The 15105-nt window shown below is 32.1% G+C and overlaps 1 long non-coding RNA gene across 1 annotated transcript in view; it reads right to left on the bottom strand.

Annotated features, from left to right (window-relative positions):
• Positions 1-745: 745 nt before the first annotated feature.
• Positions 746-15105, bottom strand: part of LOC126747426 (uncharacterized) — a 61259-nt gene continuing 46899 nt past the window's right edge. The window contains exon 4 of the long non-coding RNA XR_007664198.1: positions 746-2461. This is a non-coding gene — a long non-coding RNA (uncharacterized LOC126747426). The remainder of the gene's footprint in view (positions 2462-15105) is intronic.

The raw sequence follows: 15105 nt of genomic DNA, 5'->3' as shown, positions 1-15105 counted from the left end.
ATTGCCAGATTTTTACGGCCGTAAGGTCCAGTGGATAGGGACGACTTTAAAGTTTCCCTCTATTTTCCAATGAAACTAGTAGAGCTAGGATGTTCATTATTGGGGAGTTGTGTGCGCTCAAGTGTTTTTAACTAGACATATCAACAATTTTCAAAAAATTATTGTTAGTTTTGGAGATATGAGCAGGTTTGTACAGACGGTCAAAATAAAATTTTAATATAAAGAATTATTACTCAACCATATCCAAGTGGTCGATGAGATGCGCAGATTAGAGTAAAGTGGGTCAGTGTACACCAGGGACAAAAAACGATAAACCTAATACGAAATTTTAAATTCCCATCTTTTGACTGAGTTTACACTCGGCATATTTTAGTCATGATATTTACGAATTTGCTTAACTTTTAGTAATATTTTAAAATAAATATAATATGTCAATTATTTTCAATTCAATTATTGTTGCCATTTTTGAATTTTTTGGCTTGAATTGCTTGGCATTACATTTTAAATATAAAATATTTATCATGTACAAAGGTAATGTTTTATTTTTATTGTGTAATGTTATGTTGAAATTTAAAAAAATTATTCTTTTTGAAAATCTTAATTTTTCTAAAAGTCAGAAATAAACGATTTTAATTTTTTTTTAGAAATTGTTTATAGTAATCCAATAGATACAAAACACACTAAAAATAATATTTTTTTAAATCTGAAATGCTTTATTTTAGCAAAATCTCAAAGTCATAAAATGTCAAGTCAATATAAAAGTCCATGATTTCTGTGTCTCAAATAGATTTACAGGTCAAAAGTAATAACTAGGGATTACTTTGAAGTCTTTTGTCGATAAAACTAGCGAAGCTAGAGTGTTCAGACCTGCGCAGTGGCGTGCGCTCAAGTGTTCTCAATAAGACACTTCAAGAATTTTCAAAAAAACATTGTTAGCTTTTGAGATATGAGCAGGTTTGTGTAGGCGGTTTAAATAAAGTTGTCATATAAAAAAAATTAATTATTGATTAGGGAAAACTTTAAAACCTTTTGCCAATAAAACTAGCTTAATTAGAGACTTAAAATTTGAACAGTGGCGTACGCTCAAGTGTCCTCAATAAGACACTTCAAGAATTTTTAAAAAAACGTTGTTAGTTTTTGAGATATGAGCAGATTTGTGCCGGCGGTTTAAATAAAATTTTAATTTAAAAAATTAAATTAATGACTGGGGATAACTTTGAAGCCTTCTTTAAATCAAACTAACGGAACTAGAGTCTTGAAACCTAGACAATGGTGTGCACTCAAGTGTCCTCAATAAAACATTTCAAAAAAAACATTGTTAGTTTTTGAGATATGAGCTGGTTTGTGCAGGCGGTCTAATTAAAATTCTAAAAAAAATTGACCTAAGCATTAGGGGTGTAGGGCGAGCAGAAAAAGTAAAAAATGGAGCTGCGCATTGACATACTGAATCCAAAGTTGACCATGGAAGGGGAACCTGCGCAGTTGTCGGCCATTTTGTTGATTAAACAAAATGGCGAGCAAGGGATTGCAGCACTTGAAGCACCCATTAAATCGGTTTAAAAGAGTTTTTTGATGAGGCCAATGTAAAGCGAAGCTACCACACCCTTTTTTTTTTAAATTAATATTCCACAGTGGGAGTCACATAAAAATCCGTTTTCCGAAAAACAATATGCAGACGGTGAGCCGTACTTTGCATAAAACTGAAATTACAAAATTCTACGAACAGATATACAGTAAAATGCCGACAAGTAGTTAGATCCATATCAAACGGCGGTTCTTGGAACGCGATTATGCATAACATTATCGTGTGACCCCCGGCATTACGGTTTTCGTATGCAATTGGGGTATTTGAATGGCGTTTTAATAGGAAAAAAAGAACCGAACTAATTATGCTCCCGAACGACCCTTGAATTTCCAATTTTCTCCTTAATACATCCGCAGAGCCATCCGTCAATGGTCTAATTGGTTTTTCTTTAAACCTACTTATTTTCCCGTTGATATTTAACATCCTTGTCAAGGAAGGGGTTCGCCATTTTTTATCTAGGGGTGACAGGTCTGGCGGACGTGCCGGCCGTCCTAATCGTCCGATCATTATCGAACTGGCTTGAACTGAGCCAAATTAGGTCGTATTTGATGTTATGACAACCGCCTGGGAACCTGCTTAATGAGCCTACATTCCTCACATTCTCTGTATGTTTTAGCCATTAACGGGTGCGATTTTTCGGGCCGAGTGAAAGCTTCGGCTGAATTTTTTTTGAAACATTTTATTTCCAACAAGATTTGTTTGGACGATAATAATGAGAAAACCGATAGAATCGATCACTTACCAATTTTTTCTCTCTCTTTATCGGTAGACAACTAACTGGAACAAATTCCTGCGGTGGAATGTCCAATCACTTTGTTATGGGAGACGAGATCCGCTACCGCTCGTACCACGTTTACTTCGGTAATGTTAAACCCCCTGAGAAGAAGAAGAAGAAGATGATGAGTAAAAGTGTCACATATGACAGCATATAGATTCACAGATGTCACTGAGAGCTGTCAACGCTAACTTGATGACTTAATTTTGACAAATGTTGTTTGTTACCTCAATAGATGACTCTCTATTTAATTCGTTTAATTTTAATCCGTTTTATACTTGCAAGGTGGCTAAAAATCGCAATCACAGATCAACTGTTTATTGAACCCAATAAAGAATTATCGGTGATTCCTAGTGTGAGATCCACGAAATAACACAATTTGTCAAATGGGGCATTCAATTAACGTGCTGCGCTTCTTACACTTGCTTTAGAAAAATTCACTGATGATAGACGTCAGCTTAGGGTTTGACGCATGTCATTTGTCAATTTAATGGTGACAGGTCACAGATTAGGGCTGACGAATTCAGGCGAGGTGCGCAGAACTCTATTTTGAGTCAATGGTCATGGCACACTCATTTTAGAAGGTGTCGTTCTGTCGGTGATATTATTGCGCATCAGATTGCGCCGAGTCGTTTTTCATGTTTTTCTGCTTGCTCTACACCTCTAATTAATATTTTAATTTACAAAGATAAAATTAAAAATATTATATTTAATTTTTTTTAGCGGAACCTTGCTTATATGTTAGAAACCAATCAATTATTTTTTGAAAATTCTTGCTGTGTTGTTCCATTGGCAAAGTCAATCAGTTAAATTAATTTTTTTTAATACAACCGTATTTAGACTGCCCGAACAAACCTGCTCATATCTCAAAAACTAACAATAGTTTTTTGAAAATTCTTAATGCGTCTTGTAGAGGACACTTGAGCGCAAGCCACTGTCCGTATTTTAAGACTATAGTTGCCCTAGTTTCATTGGCAAAAGCTCAAAGTTATGCCTAGTCGTTAATTTAATTTTTTTTATTAAAATTTTATTTAGACCGCCTGGACAAACCTACTCATATTTCAAAAAATAACAATGTTTTTTTGATCATTCTTGATGTATTTTGTTGGGGAGTCTTAAGCGCACGCCACTGTCCAGCTTTTAACACTCTAGTTTTGCTAATTTTATCGACAAAAAACGTCAAGGTTGTCCTTAGTGGTTAGTTTAATTTTTTATATTACAACTTTATTTAGACCGCCTAGACAAACCTGCTCATATCTTAAAAATTAATAATGTGTTTTTGAAAATTCTTAATGTGTCTTGTTTAGGACACTTGAGCGCACACTACTGTTCAGCTTTCAAAATTCTAGCTCAGCTAGTTTCATTGAAAAAAGACTTCAAACTTGTCCCTAGTCGTTAATTTAATTTTTTATTTTACATTTCTAATTAAACCACCTGAATAAACCTGCTCATATCTCAGAAACTAACAGTGTTTTTCTAAAAAATCTTGTTGCATCTTTTTTAGGACACTTGAGCGCACGCTACTGTCCAGCTTTCAAAATTGTAGTTCAGCTAGTTTCATTGAAAAAAGACTTCAAAGTCATCGCAAGTTATTAATTTAATTTTTTATATTAAAATTTTATTTAAACCGCCTGCATAAAGCTGCTCATATCTCAAAAACTAACAGTGTTTTTTGAAAAAATCTTGTTGCATCTTTTTTAGGATACTTGAGCGCATGCTACTGTATAGCTTTCAAAATTCTAGTTCAGCTAGTTTCATTGAAAAAAGACTTCAAGGTCATCGCAAGTTTTTAATTTAATTTTTTATATTGAAATTTTATTTAAACCGCCTGCATAAACCTGCTCATACCTCAAAAACTAACAATGTTTTTTTAAAAAATCTTATTGCATCTTTTTTAGGGCACTTCAGCGCACGCTACTGTTCAGCTTTCAAAATTCTAGTTCAGCCAGTTTCATTGAAAAAAGACTTCAAAGTCATCGCAAGTTATTAATTTAATTTTTTATATTGAAATTTTATTTAAACCGCCTGGATAAACCTGCTCATATCTCAAAAACTAACAATGTTTTTTTAAAAAGTCTTGTTGCATCTTTTTTAGGACACTTGAGCGCACGCTACTGTCCAGCATTCAAAATTTTAGTTCAGCTAGTTTCATTGAAAAAAGACTTCAAAGTCATCGCAAGTTATTAATTTAATTTTTTATATTGAAATTTTATTTAAACCGCCTGGATAAACCTGCTCATATCTCAAAAACTAACAATGTTTTTTTAAAAAGTCTTGTTGCATCTTTTTTAGGACACTTGAGCGCACGCTACTGTCCAGCATTCAAAATTTTAGTTCAGCTAGTTTCATTGAAAAAAGACTTCAAAGTCATCGCAAGTTATTAATTTAATTTTTTATATTAAAATTTTATTTAAACCGCCTGCATAAACCTGCTCATATCTCAAAAACTAACAATGTTTTTTTAAAAAGTCTTGTTGCATCTTTTTTAGGACACCTGAGCGCACGCTACTGTTTAGCTTTCAAAATTCTAGTTCAGCTAGTTTCATTGAAAAAAGACTTCAAAAATCATCGCAAGTTATTAATTTAATTTTTTATATTGAAATTTTATTTAAACCGCCTGGATAAACCTGCTCATATCTCAAAAACTAACAATGTTTTTTTAAAAAGTCTTGTTGCATCTTTTTTAGGACACTTGAGCGCACGCTACTGTTCAGCTTTTAAAATTCTAGCTCAGCTAGTTTTATTGAAAAAAGACTTTAAAATCATCCCTAGTTATTAATTTAATTTTTTTGTATTAAAATTTTATTTAAACCGCCTGCATAAACCTGCTCATATCTCAAAAACTAACAATGTTTTTTGAAAAAATCTTATTGTATCTTATTTAGGGCACTCGAACGCACGCCACTGATTGGCGTTTAACAATTTAGCTGCGCTAGTTTGATCAGCAAAAGACTTCAAAGTCATGCCTAGTTATTAATTAAATTTTCTATATTACAACTTTATTTTAGACCGCCTGAACAAACCTGCTCATAACTCATGAACTAACAATGCTTTTTTGAAAATTCTTGTTGCGTCTTCTTTAGGACACTTGAGCGCATATTGCTGTCTAGCTTTCACCATTCTAGCTCCGCTAGTTTCTTTAGAAAAATACTTCAAAGTGGTCATTTATGTAATTTTTTATATTAAAATTTTATTTAAACTTCCTGAACAAACCCGCTCATATCTCAAAAACTAACAATGTTTTTTTGAAAATTCTTGCTGCGTTTCGTTAAGGACATTTGAGCGCAAGCTACGGGCCAAGTTTTAAGACTCTAGTCCAGCTAGTTTTATTAGCATAAGAGTTCAAAGTCATGCCTAGTCATTTTTTAAATAACAACTTGCTATCCTGTCAAGCCTAGCCCATATGAGATGCGCAGAGTTCAATTTTGACTCATGGCACACTTGCCTTAGAAAAATTGTCGTTTTTCAATACCATCAATACTGTTTAGATAACCAATTGTAAGCCAATTTGAGACCTTTTTTGAAGGTCTTAGCAAAATTTGAAATTACACTTATTGGTCTATAATTTCCTATATAGAGTTTATCTGCAGATTTATGAATGGGTGTGACAATAGGACTTTTGAAGCAAGATATTAATTAATTTTCTGAAAGTGATTTAATTATCAATTATTTTTTTAACAGAATTTATATGTTTTATTATTTCTGTTGAGTTTGTTGATTTTATATACATGGAGTTAGGCATTGACTGTTGAGTTGTTTGTAGCATTATTTCCACCAGAAATTTGATTATCAATTTTGCGACAATGTTTTTTTTTTGCTCATTTGTGATATATATCACTTTTTATCATTTTGATTTGAGGCTTTATTAATTCGTGTAATAGTATAAATTCTTTAATTTAGGTTAGTTGGATTTATTTTTATTTTTTTTTCATTTCTTCCCTTTTTTTATTATTTCAGTTAAATTTTGCATAAAATATGTACGAGTTTCCTGAGGATCATTCAGGGCTAAAATAGCTCCAGTCAATTTGATCATTTTGATTTGGGCATTAAAAAACAGAATTGATGATGACATTCAGTGCAACAGATGACGGATCAGAATTTTACATCAACGGTCATGGCACACTACTTAGATGATCTGGAGTCTAAATCAAGGGAGTTTAGGTCGGGTAACCTCGCCGGCCTATTAAACCGTCAATCGATCAGCGGCTCTCGCGGTGTCCAGCTGACTTTTTACGTTCATCTGATATAAACGGAGTACGTGGGGCAAAAATCTTTTAAGAGCCGCGACCGGTTGCGACGAAGAAGGAAAAATCGAAAAAAAAAAGAGAAACAGAGAAGAAGAAGACCGTGGGCCGTCGGAATGCGGCGAAATGCAGCTGATCGCATCGCGGGGGTCAGCTGAGGAAGTGGTTGCGACGTTGCCGGCTCTTCGGTCGGGGAATTCCCCGACGCGTGTTATTATGTCACAGATTTACGTAAAATACTAATGGACCGAAGGTGCGTGGAGGAATTTCCAGTCACACTCCCATAAATCGCGTCACATTAACTAGAGTGAATTGAAGCGACAAAAGTAGGGTCGCCATTCACGTTGTTGATCGACAAAAGACGCTTGAATGCGAGCACTTTTTGGAAAACTCGAGGTTTTCCCTTGAAAAGTGTGAATCCCAGAGAGAAGCTGTGGTGAATAAAAATTGTTGAAGTATAACACGTTACTTGTATTGAGCGTGTAATAAATTAAAAAATTGCTGCCTATAGCGCTTTCGGCCATCATCAGGGCTTAAGACACTAGAAAAAGATACATTAAATTAGAACAGGAGGGAGCATTTTAGAATTGTAAATCGTAATAAGTCACAAAAATTTAAAAAATCCTCTGAAAAACCACTGTTTTTCGTCCATATTATCCAATCTAATAACGCGGTTTTGTACTAAATATTTACATATAAAATTATATCAAATTCAAATAAACAGTGATATTAAATTAAATATTGAATATATATTTTGTGCAAAAACATTGTTTTTCATCAACACAACCCTTACCCCCCCACCCACCCGAAACGTTTGCTCAGTAAAAATTTTTTTTTGAAAAATCACTCTTTTTCGTCCATAATATCCAATCTCATATCACTTTTTTGTATAAAATATTTTTAATTTATATATATATATAATTATATTAAATTAAAATAAACAAACTGTGTGTTATTAAATTAGATATTACTGACCAAACTGTTATTCATGCGTATTATTTTGAAAAACTATGATTTTTGAAAACAATTTCTTACTGGTAAGTTCTGTGGGGTGGGTGGGGGGGCAAGGGTAGGGTTAATAAAAAATGTTTTTTTGCAGAAAATAATTGCCTGAGAAAAAAATGGCCATAATAGACAAACATCGCTAAAATATAAATCGTAATAAGTCACAAAAATTAAAAAATTCCTCTGAAAAGCCACTGTGTTTCGTCTATATGATCCAATCTAATAACGTAGTTTTGTACTGAATATTTTCTGCAAAAACATTGTTTTTCATTAACACAACCCTTACCCCCCCACCCACCCCAAACGTTTGCTCAGTTAAAAATTCTTTTCAAAAATCACCCTTTTTCGTCCATAATATCCAATTTCATAACGCCGTTTTTGTATTAAATATTTATTAATATACATATATATAATTATATTAAATTTAAATAAACAAACTGTGTGTTATTAAATTAAATATTAATGACGAAACCAGCTGTTATCCATGCGTATTATTTTGAAAAACAATGATTTTTGACAACAATTTCTTACTGGTAAGTTGTGTGGGGTGGGTGGGGGGGCAAGGGTAGGGTTAATGAAAAATGTTTGTTTTGCAGAAAATAACTGCATGAGAAAAAAAATTGACATAATAGACAAACATCGCTAAAATATAAATCGTAATAAGTCAGAAAAATAAAAAAAATCCGTTGAAAAACCACTGTTTTTCGTTCATAACATCAATATACAATACAATACAATCGCTTTATTGTCAAAAAATTATAAATTTTGTAGACAAAGCTAATATAAATAAATAAACAAAGACATACAAGTAAATACATGAGTACACAAAAAACAAAAACACAAGACATTTAGATTTTATACAAAATAGGTAACCTATTGTACATGGTCAAATTACTTATACAACTAAATGTTTATAAAGTCAGAAGTTGATATTAAAAAGAATATAAAACATTACAAAAATGTAAATTAGGTAAAAGAAGTATACAAAATAAGTTGAAGTTAAATTACGACTATTATCACAATATAGGTATAACTAATTCTAGGGATGGAGACTATAAAGTAAATAGGGCCAGTGTGTGTGTGGTATTTAAAAGGAAAGATTAAAAAAGTCTTCTACTGTGTATAAAGCCTTTTCCAATAGTAAAGCTTTTAAGGCATGGCGAAAACAGAAAAACGTTGTCATAGATTTAATCGTAAAAGGAAGATGATTTGTGCATTTTTTTGCTCTATAGAATATAGAAGTTTTTACTAATTCCGACCGTGAGGTTGGCAGATAAATATCATGCTCTGCTTTTCTAAGTGGATAGTTATGAGAAGGCCTCTTTGGAAATTCTGACACATGCTTTCGGATTAAGCAAACATATTCAAATATAAACAGTGAAGGAAGAGTTAATATTCTATGTTTTTTAAAGTATTCTTGGCAGTGAGCTGTACTGTCAAGTCCCAGTAAATAGCGTATCGCTCTCTTTTGCAACTTGAATACGCGCTCAAATTGAGTGGCACAGCATGAACCCCAGAATGGAATGGCGTAACGAAGAAGTGACTCAAAAAGGGCAAAATAAACCGATTTAGATGTTAAAAAGCTTAATTCTTTGGAAATAGATCTTATGGCAAAACATGCTGAGCTTGACTTTGTGGATAAGGTGTCGATATGAGATTCCCATTTTAGAGAGTTGTCTAAAATTAGTCCAAAGAACTGATAACGCTGTTTTTATATTAAATATTTATATATAAAATTATATTAAATTTTAAAAGACCGTGTTATTAAATTAAATATTGAATATATATTTTCTGCAAAAACATTGTTTTTAATCAACACAACCCTTACCCCCCCACCCACCCCAAACGTTTGCCCAGTAAAAAATTATTTGGAGAGACACTCTTTCGACCATAATATCCAATCTAATAGCAATGTTTTTGTATTAAATATTTATTAATATTCATATATATAATTATATTAAATTTAAATAAACAAACTGTGTTATTAAATTAGATATTAACGACGAAACCAGCTGTTATTCATGCGTATTATTATAAAAAACAATGATTTTTGAAAACAATTTCTTACTGGTAAGTTGTGTAAAGTGGGTGGGGGGGCAAGGGTAGGGTTAATGGAAAATGTTTTTTTTGCAAAAAATAATTGCCTGAGAAAAAAAATTGATATAATAGACAAACATCGCTAAAATATAAATCGTAATAAGTCACAAACATAAAAAAATCCTCTGACAAACCACTGTTTTTCGTTCATAATATCCAATCTGATAATGCTGTTTTTATATTAAATATTTATATATAAAATTATATTAAATTAAAAAAAAACGTGTTATCAAATTAAATATTGAATATATATTTTATGCAAAAACAATGTTTTTCATCAACACAACCCCTACCCCCCACCCACCCCAAACGTTTGTCCAGTAAATTTTTTTTTTGAAAAATCACTCTTTTTCATCCATAATATCCAATCTAATAGCACTGTTTTTGTATTAAATATTTATTAATATACATATATATAATTATATTAAATTTAAATAAAAAAAACTGTGTTATTAAATTAGATCTTAACGACCAAACCAGCTGTTATTCATGTGTATTATTTGGAAAAACAATTATTTTTGACAACAATTTCTTACTGGAAAGTTGTGTGGGGTGGGTGGGGGGGCAAGGGTAGGGTTAATAAAAAATGTTTTTTTGCAGAAAATAATTGCCTGAGAAAAAAAATAACATAATAGACAAACATCGCTAAAATATAAATCGTAATAAGTCACAAAAATAAAAAAATTCTTCTGAAAAATCACTGTTTTTCGTCCATAATATCCAATCTAATAACGCTGTTTTTTTATTAAATATTTATATATAAAGTTATATTAAATTAAAAAAAACCGTGTTAATAAATTAAATATTGACTATATATTTTCTGCAAAAACATTGTTTTTCATTAACATAACCCCTACCCCCCACCCACCCCAAACGTTTATCCAGTAAAAAATTCTTTTGAAAAATCTCCATTTTTCGTCCATAATATCCAATCTAATAGCACTGTTTTTGAATTACATATTTATTATTATACATATATGTAATTATATTAAATTTAAATAAACAAACTGTGTGTTATTAAATTAGATATTAACGAGCAAACCAGCTGTTATTTATGCGTTTTATTTTAAAAAACACTGATTTTTGACAATAATTTCTTACTGGTAAGTTGTGTGGGGTGGGAGGGGGGGCAAGGGTAGAGTTAATAAAAAATGTTTTTTTTGCAGAAAATAACTGCCCAAGAAAAAAATTGACATAATAGACAAACATCGCTAAAATATAAATCGTAATAAGTCAAAAGTAAAAAAAATCCTCTGAAAAATCACTGTTTTTCGTTCATATGATCCAATCTAATAACGCAGTTTTGTACTAAATACTTATATTTAAATTTATATTAAATTAAAAAAAAACGTGTTACTAAATTAAATATTGACTATATATTTTCTGCAAAAACAATGTTTTTCATCAACACAACCCTTACCCCCCCCGCCCACCCCAAACGTTTACCCAGTAAAAAATTCTTTTGAAAAATCCCCCTTTTTCGTCCATAATATCCAATCTAATAACGCTGTTTTTGTATTAAATATTTATTAATATACATATATATAATTATATTAAATTTAAATAAACAAACTGTGTTATTAAATTAGATATTAAGGACCAAACCAGCTGTTATTCATGCGTATTATTTTGACAAACACTGATTTTTGACAACAATTTCTGACTAGTTTTGTGTGGGGTGGGTGGGGGGGGGGCAAGGGTAGGGCAAATGATAAATGTTTTTTTTGCAGAAAATAATTGCCTGAGAAAAAAAAATTATATAATAGACAAACATCTGTTTTTTGTCTCCATATTATCCAATAAATATTTATATATAAAATTATATTAAATTTAAAAAAAACCGTGTTATTAAATTAAATATTGACTATATATTTTCTGCAAAAACATTGTTTTTCATTAACACAACCCTTACCCCCCCACCCACCCCAAACGTTTGCCCAGTAAAAAATTCTTTGGAGAAATACTCTTTTTTTTCCATAATATCCAATCTAATAGCACTGTTTTTCTATTAAATATTTATTAATATACATATACAGGGTGTCTCACGACGAATAGACGCGATCAATATTTCGGAAACTAATTATTCAAAAATTTTGAAAATTTGGCAACATGACATAGTCGATGGGGGCCACACAACTAAAATATTTTGACAGTTGTGACGTTTCCGGTTATACCGGAAGTAGGTGTCAACTTCGTTATTTTAAATGGAACACCCTGTATATTTTTATATTTTTGGCTTCCACGTGAAATTCTAGGTATATTTTGTGTATAATATCCTATACCTAAAGATAACAAATAGGGGAAGTCTTTATCTCCAAGAAAAATGCATGTGGGACACTTAGGTAAATGTATTATGCATTTCGGCTGTGTAAACAGCCATCATCAGATACAGAACATTACAAAAAACTTATGTTTTTTTTACCTAAGTTTTTCATTTACCTAAGTGTCCCACATGCATTTTTCTTGGAGATAAAGACTTCCCCTATTTGTTATCTTTATATACGCATTCTCCTACAAAATATGGACTTCTATTCAACTCCTATACCTAAGTATAACCGTTTTTGACATATTTTTAATTTCAGGTGAAAAACTATGTTTATAAGCCCTAACATAATTACCGATTACTCCCTTTTAGTAGCCTTCATTTATTGGTTAGTTTTGGTTTTATTTGAGAGGAAGGACCACTTTAAAAGACTATTTTATTATTTAACTAAAAAAACGATACAGGCGGTCAAAAACTAGCAATAAAAATTAAAATGAAAAAATCATTAAAAGTCAATTTTTTTAAATAGAAACCCCCTATTTTTATCATTTTTTCATAAAGATAATTAAAAATAAGGTTAACTTTATATAACGTTATCTAGTCCAAAAATTGATAGTTTCCGAAGTATTGGCAGTTTAAATTTGGCGTAAAAGCCGTATAGTAACACGGCTCAAGAATTGTTCATTAGTTAATCATGACGGTTGTCATAGTAACCGCTAGAAGCGGCAGTAAGACAATGGAAAATGTTTTTTAGCAGAAAAGATTTTCAACATTTAATTAAATAATAATAAAAAATTTCAAATTAGTGTTTGTATTTATTGTTTGCCTAGATTGAAGGAGTTGATTTTCATTTAAAATTTTTAAATTGTCACCCTGTATATTTCTTTTACCTTAAATTTCACAACCAAACATACAGTAAAGAAAGTTTTCAAAACGAAGATAATTAACTTGTGTGTTTTGTAATTCTAAACATTGAATATTCACGAACAATGTACGTTAGAATGTTGCACATCAAATGTTTATTAAAATGCTCTATTTTCGTACATTTTTTGACTTGTTGACGAATTGTTAGATTTTCCTGAAAAAAAAATTAGCTTTTACTGCTTTTAATGCAAAAAAAACTGAGTAATTTATCAGTGTAACAAAAAAAAATCATCTAAATAAAAAATTTAGGTAATTTCATGCTGAAGAGACTAACATCTCCTAATGGTCCTCATATCGAATTTCAGAAAGTACTAAATATGGGCATAGTAAAGCAAACTTGACTTCAAAAGGATATTAAATAACCCTTTACCCTTTCACTACCAATTACCATTAGAATTATCCTAATAAGCACGACGCAATAGTAAATTGTGTTGAGCAGCAAATTTAAATGAGGCCACCAGGTTCAAGTTTCTAAGATATCTCAAGAATTAATGGTTTCTCAAAAAAATTATAGACACCCCAAAGAATCTTCAACCTTACTCTACCCATCACAATTAAAATAACCTTGCTAATGATAATATTCATGGATTAAGAGGAGATACTGTTAGGTGACAGTGTTAAGTGCGCCTGTCTGGTCCAAATTTCTAAGAGATCTAGAAAAGTAATAATTTCTCAAGAAAATCATAGTAACATAAAGCTTCAACCTTCCTCTACCGATCACTGCTAAAATCGTCTTTCTAACTACAATACACAAGAAGTTACAGCAAAATCTGTTAAGAGACAGTCTTGAATGCGCCTGTCGAGTCCAAATTTCCAAGATATCTAACAAAATAATAACTTATCAAAAAAATCATAGGAACACCAAATGAATGTTCAACCTTCGCCTATCGATCAACTGTCAAGTATCACGTGACCTACAAAAAACAGATTTCATTGGCTACTTTAATTCCTATGGAAAATCCTTATGTAAAAGCAATATGGCTGCTGCTGTCTGGCGCCTGTGATTGGTCAATGTTATGCACTATTCTGGTACACCCAGCTCTAGAGCCCATCACTACTTCCCAGATAATAATAATAATAATAATAATAATAATAATAATAATAATAATAATAATAACAATTTTGATAAATAAAGATTTTATATATTATGTGATAATCAGTGCGAGATTTTTATTCGCCTTCTAATTTATACCTTGGCGAAATATTAGCGTGAACTGCTCCCAGGTGTTCATCTGTCAACTGTCACAACCAACTTCTTCTTCTTCAGTTGATTATTAAGGTATGTGCGCACTTCCAAATGCGATGGCGCGTCCACCTGACACCTGTCGTCTGTCACAATTTACTTCTCCTTCTTAAGTATTAAGGGCCAGTTTGACGTCTGCACTTTTTTGCGACTTACGAAAGGCATCCGACCGGGTTTCGTGTAGTTCACACGACCCGCAATAACGAATAAAGAAACGGGACAAAACGCGACAGACGTTTGAACGTGTCGGTGAGTAATGCCATAGCAACATCGGCCATCATCGGCCGAAAATAACCAAACGATACATTATTGACAAATAAATAAATAAATGTTTAGGTTGCGAGGTCGGCAAGAGTTATTCGCCCCGTTCGAAATAGACCGGCGCGCCGTTACGTCACCGAGGCGGCGTCGCGACGCTCCCGTCCAGACGCTTCCTCAATTATCTCAGAGTCTAGATCCAGGAGGAATAAATAATAATGTCACCCGTAGTATGTGCAGCAGTCAATCTTTAAAAAAGCTCCTTTTCTTCCGAACTTAAGCCTCATTAGAAACTAGATGGGCATTGTCTGTCTCTTTCTAGTACAACGTCTTTACAAACGTCTTCTGTCCAAGGTAAATTGAGAAGGAAAGGTCAATATACATCTCTAAACTTACAAAACTCGGTGTGTCCCTGAAGAATAATCCAAGGAGAGCATATGCCAAATGAATTGTTCCAAAATATGTGAAATACTATGAAATACTGTCCTTAAGGTTTCGAAGTAAACAAACAGTTTATCCTGAAATTTAGGGTCCAGATAAACTCCCAGAAATCTGATCATCGACCTCTTGCGTCACTTCATCCATATCTCAGAGGAGAAAACACCACCTGTTTGGTGTTTGATCCACTTAAGACTGTTGCCTAACAGAGTCTCCTGTTACTTCATGCCTATTATGATTATTAAGGTCATTTTAGTGGTGACCGCTAAAGAA

Source organism: Anthonomus grandis, chromosome 19 (assembly GCF_022605725.1).
Source record: "Anthonomus grandis grandis chromosome 19, icAntGran1.3, whole genome shotgun sequence".
NCBI classification, from domain to species: Eukaryota; Metazoa; Arthropoda; class Insecta; order Coleoptera; family Curculionidae; genus Anthonomus; species Anthonomus grandis.
This window is presented reverse-complemented; position numbering and strand designations above follow the sequence as displayed.